This window comes from Belonocnema kinseyi, chromosome 3, assembly GCF_010883055.1.
Source record: "Belonocnema kinseyi isolate 2016_QV_RU_SX_M_011 chromosome 3, B_treatae_v1, whole genome shotgun sequence".
NCBI lineage: Eukaryota > Metazoa > Arthropoda > Insecta > Hymenoptera > Cynipidae > Belonocnema > Belonocnema kinseyi.
Genome location: NC_046659.1, coordinates 73,969,975 through 73,975,497, shown reverse-complemented (window position 1 = coordinate 73,975,497; position 5,523 = coordinate 73,969,975).

Below are 5,523 nucleotides of genomic sequence, written 5' to 3'. Positions count from 1 at the left end.
AATATAAATATAAATATAAATAAAATTAATTAATGGTTCCTTGTGTCACTATATTATTTGGTAATTTAGTAATTTAGTGAAATAAACTAAAATAAAAATGAATACTTCTCAATCAACATGTTCCACAAAATAGTTAACTTTTTAAACAAGAAGGATCAATTTTCATCCCGAACAGATGAATATTCAACCACAAAAAAGATGATTTTTTAAATAAATAACTGAGTTTCCATGGAATTAAAAAATTATTTCAACTAAACAGATGCATTCTTAACCAAATAGTTAAAATTGCAAGCAAAAAAGATGAGTTTTTATCCAAATTGTTAAATTTCTAATCTTCAAAGACTTCTTGAACGAAATAGTCAAATTTAAAAAAATTAATAAATAAATTTAAATACAAACAGTTAGATTTTGACCAAAAAGTAAAATTTTTAAGCCAACAAGTAGAAATTTTCGCAAGAGAGTTGAATTTTTGAGCAATAAAGATTATATTTTAACAAAATAGTTTAGGCAAATGGTGGAATGTTCAGCCAAAAGGATTAATATTTAAAAATATATATACATTTTTAACCAAGAAATATGATTTTTCAAAACCAATTAGTTGAATCATAAAAAATATATATAATAACCAAACAGTTGCATTAACGACCAAATAGTTGACCTTTAAGTAAGGAGACGAATTTTAAGCCAAATAGTTCCACTTTTAACCAAGTAGTTGTATTTTCAGTAAAAAAAATGAATTCTCAACGAAACAAACAATCATTAAAATTTCAACCTGTAAAAGATTTTAATTTTAAATTAAAAACAGTAGAATTTTACCAAAAAAATGTGCTCTCAACGAAAAATGTAATACTTGATATGTAAACCCAAACATATTTTACATAAATTAAAAATAGTCGAATTGATCCAAAAAATACCAATTCTTTATATCATAATAATTGAATTTTTTAAACCAAAAAGACAAATTTTGAACAAAGAAGTTGAATTTTGAAGCCCAACAGCTGAATTTTGAATTAAAAAAGATCAATTTTCAATCATAAATGGAAAAGTTAAAACATTTAGAGTTTAAAAAATTAATATATAAAGGAAAAGAACACATCTTTAACAAAATATGTAAATCTTCGAACAATATAATTAACGTATAACAAAGTGGTTCAACTTCTAACCAAGTAGTTGAATTTTCAACCATACAAGAGGAATTCTCAACAACAAAAAATAGTTCAATTTTTCACTAAATACGAACAACTTTTAACCAAAATAAAATAATATAAATCTGCATTTGAAAAAATTTATTTAAGAAAAAAAAAGTCAAGAAAATAGTCAATATTTTAACAAATAAATAATTTAAAAAAAAAGTAATTCAACTTTCAACAAAGTAGGTTAATTTATAACTATAAAAGATCAATTTTCAATGAGAAATTTAATGGTGGAATTTTTAACTAAATACGACCAGCTTTTAACCAAAACTAGAATAATTAAATCTGCAGTTGAAAAACTTGATTTAAAAAAACTGTCAACAAAAATTAAATTAAATTAAAATAATAATAACTAATTGTAAATTAATAAAAAAATAAAAAAGATGAATGAAATAACAAAAAAGAGAAGGAAGGGCATTTGGTCAGTTGCCTTACAATATCTTTCTTTAATTTCATTCTTTACCCAAGAAAATAAAAGTTTAAAAAAGCAACTTAACTTTCAATCAAGTAGTTGAATTTTTAACTAAAAGCAATACATTTGTATCTAATCATGAAATAGTTTAATTTTGAGAGGAAAAAAATAATTTGCAAGCAAAAAATCAACGAAATTTCGAAAAAAGTTGATTTTTCAATTAAAGATATGGATCTTCAATTAATAAAATTAATTCTTGCAAAGTGGTTCAACTTTGAACTAATCAGTTTAATGTTTAATCAATAAAAATAAAATTGAATTTTCAATAAAATAACTCATTTTTAACCATAGAAATAAATTTGTAACCAAGTAGTTTAACTTTTTACCAATTAGATGAATTTTTAACCAAAAAATACGAACTCGCAATGAAAAATTTAATAGTAGACTTTTTAATATAAAAATATACCTAAACTAAAAATAGTTGGGTTTTCTTATTGTGATTAATTAATTCAGTTTGAATTTAGACAATAAAAAGCGGAAAAGTTTCTTGAAAACCGGGGAAGAGGAAGAATTTTTTAAAAAGGGGAGGATTGGGGAGAGAGTATAAAGTCTGTATTTATGGAAATGTTACTTTTAAAGTAATAGTATATTATTCACCAATCACTTATATTCTTTTTTTTCAAGCATTTCAGAAAATTGTTATTTAAATTTATATTTTCCAAGTAGTTTTTGAGCGACCCCATTACAAAAAAATTAATATTTGTTTGAGATTATATTTATAATCTGAAAATTTTCTGGCAGCTGAAATTTGCTATTCTGATGAATAATTTATAAAATGGTTATTTATGTATTCAGGAGTTGAAATAAGCATCGAAATATGCAACTTTTTGCTGTGAAATGACGATGGAGTCGTAGGATTGGAGTAAACTTTATAATCAGGAATACTAATCAAAAGTCTGAATATCATTATCACCATTATCAATGTCAATGTCATGGTTCTGGGCGAGGTTCTCGGACATTCACCTTAACCTTGACATTTTTCAAGTATAGGGAAATATCACAGTGTTTGATGTTTTTGGTAGTAATTAAAGATACTGTAAATTACAAAAATGATTCAGTGATACTCAATAAAAATATTTTAGGAATTCCTGTAACGTTATAGATTCAATCTAAAAAATTTGAAAAAATTTGTTTCCTTAAAAGATTTAAAAGAGATTGATATTATAACTTTCATTACTTCTTGCTTTATATATAATTTTCCTTTCAATGTTTACACATCGAAAGCCGGACAATTTCGAAGAACGACTTTAGAGTTCTTGACAATGTCGTTAGTATTGAATCTCCCGTGATCGAGAAAAGGCAATCCCCCCAAACCTCGCATGCCGAATATTTTAAAGTTATGTTTCAATTTTATTTTCATGAAATGAAAATAAATTTTTTTTCGTTTTTTATTTGTTTAACGCTTAGTAATATACTTGGTAAAGATGTGTGCTTTTTGTGAATGAATAAAAAAAGGTCTGCTCAGAATTGATTAAAGAATCAGTTATTTCAGACTTTTGTTTGTTCACTTTGATTCTAAAATTAAGATTCTATTTGTCGCATATTAAATAAACAAAAGAACATGGAAATTTTAGTCAAAATTGTGAAAACGTGGCAGTTTGCTGCAAGGTTATCTTTTTAAGTTAAATCTGATTTGGTCCATTTCAAGATTTATTCAAGACAGCGAATTGCATTTAAGACAGATTTTTATGAAAATGCGCGGCGATCCCAATCCAGATCTATCAGCCTCGTTTCATCCATCAACAGAGAAGCTAGAATTTAGCGGGCTTCAGTTTAACGAAGTTTACAAAGGCACAACGATGAAAGGGTGAGTAATTTTTTCTATTATTTAAAACTAATGATAAAATTAGTCTATATATGCTCAAATTGAAATACTAGAAAATATAATTACTAATCATGAATTAACATAAATATTAAATGAGCTACATTGGCTTTCGTACCATTTTTATTGAATTTTCGACGAAAATTTTCGCAAAAAATACGGGAGCTTGAAAAGGGAACAGTCCCGAAATTTTGGGATTAGTCAAACTTACGAAAAATATTTTAAACTCGTCCCGAATTTTGGTATGACTAGTCAATTTGTTAATTTTATCACCATCGTCAATCGCGCGCCTGTACGCGCGTGTGGTAGTTTTTGAATGACTGAAAAATCCTGAAAAAAATAAAATCCCCGAAAAAGAAAATACTAGAACAAGAAAACTCCTAAAATAATAAAGTTATCAAAACATAAAATTTTCTATTTTAAAAAATTTCTGAAGCATTTGTAATAATACCTAATTTGAAAATTCGCGGACAGTGAAATTTCCGACACTTCATAATATCATCAAATTTGAAGATTTCAGAATTTAAACGATTCAAGATTTAAAAAATATTTTCTTGATAAAAATATTTGATTATTTTATGTTTCCCCACCGAGTCAGTTATGCCTACCCCGAAAGGGAAATGGCTTAATAGTGTAATAATAATAGTAATAATAAATAATGTTTAAAACGAAAATTTAATTTTTGACATTCGGGAACTTTCTATTTCGAAAATTTTCATTTTTAGAAATTATACAGCGTTTAATTTCTAACCTAGATTAGATTTTAGAAAAGTATCATTAGTTTGTTTTCAAGATTATATTATTAATATAATATCACTAATATTCTTGACTTAATCGAAAAGATTTTTGAAAATTTCAGATAGGCCCGAAAAGAATCCAGATAATTTAAAGAAAATCTTGTTATTTCAAAGGATTTTACAAAATTATAGAAAAATTCGAGTCATTTGAAAATATGTTCGATCAATTTTCGGAAATCTTTCAAAGTTTTAACATATTTCTAATCTCTTAAAAAAATTTGAAATATCTTTCAACTGACTCAAAGTAATCTAAAATTTTTTAAATAATCTTTAAAAATAAAAAAAATTGGCTTAAAATCGTCTTGATTTATTTTTGATATCATAGAACATCCTGCATTGTAAAACTGCAAACACATGGAAATTCCCTAAGTATGAAATTCTTCAAACTAAGTAATTGTGAAACTTTTAAATAATAATTAAGTTTTAATTGTTTAGATTCTGGAATTTCCAATTCGGTAATATTATAAACTGTCACAAATTTTATTATTCCGGTATTTTCCAATTTGGGCATTAAAATTCTTCTTGAGAAATCTTTAAAATTCTTTAAATGTTTCTAAGCATCCAAATATCTTTTAAAACGATTATGATTTTTTTTTTAAATTTTTAAAAATGCTGCAAAATAAAAAATTTTCCTGGAAATATTTAAGATTCTTTTTCAAAATTAAAGAAAAACTGTATTTAAATATTTTCTCAAAATAAATTTTTTAAAATAATAGTGATTTTAAATTTTCCATGGGTTCATAAGTAAATCCTTTTATCCTCTTAAAACCTTTCAAAATTCAATTAATAATTTTTTAAAACCTTACAGATTTTTTATTAAAGATGATTTAACTTTTAATGTCTATAACTTAAAATGATGTGATTCTGAATTTTTTTAAAATACTTTAATTTTGAAGAGTGACAATTGAAAACTTTTTAACTTTGAAGATATACAAATAAATATTGTTAAAATTTTCAATTCTAAATCTTCTTCCGAATGTAAAACATTGAAATTACAGTATTTTTAATTTTCGAAGTTAAAACTTGTATTATTGTTACTCGTAAAATTTTTTAATTAGAAACTTTTCAGTTCAAGCTCTTTAGTTTTCGTAATTTAAATTTCAAAGCTCTACAATTTTGAAGAATTTGCAATTTCAACGCAAAGAAGAATTTTTAACTAAACAGTTGAATTTTTAACCTTTAAATATGAGTTATCAAACAAATAGTCGAATTTTCAAAGAAAAAACAATAATCTTCAAC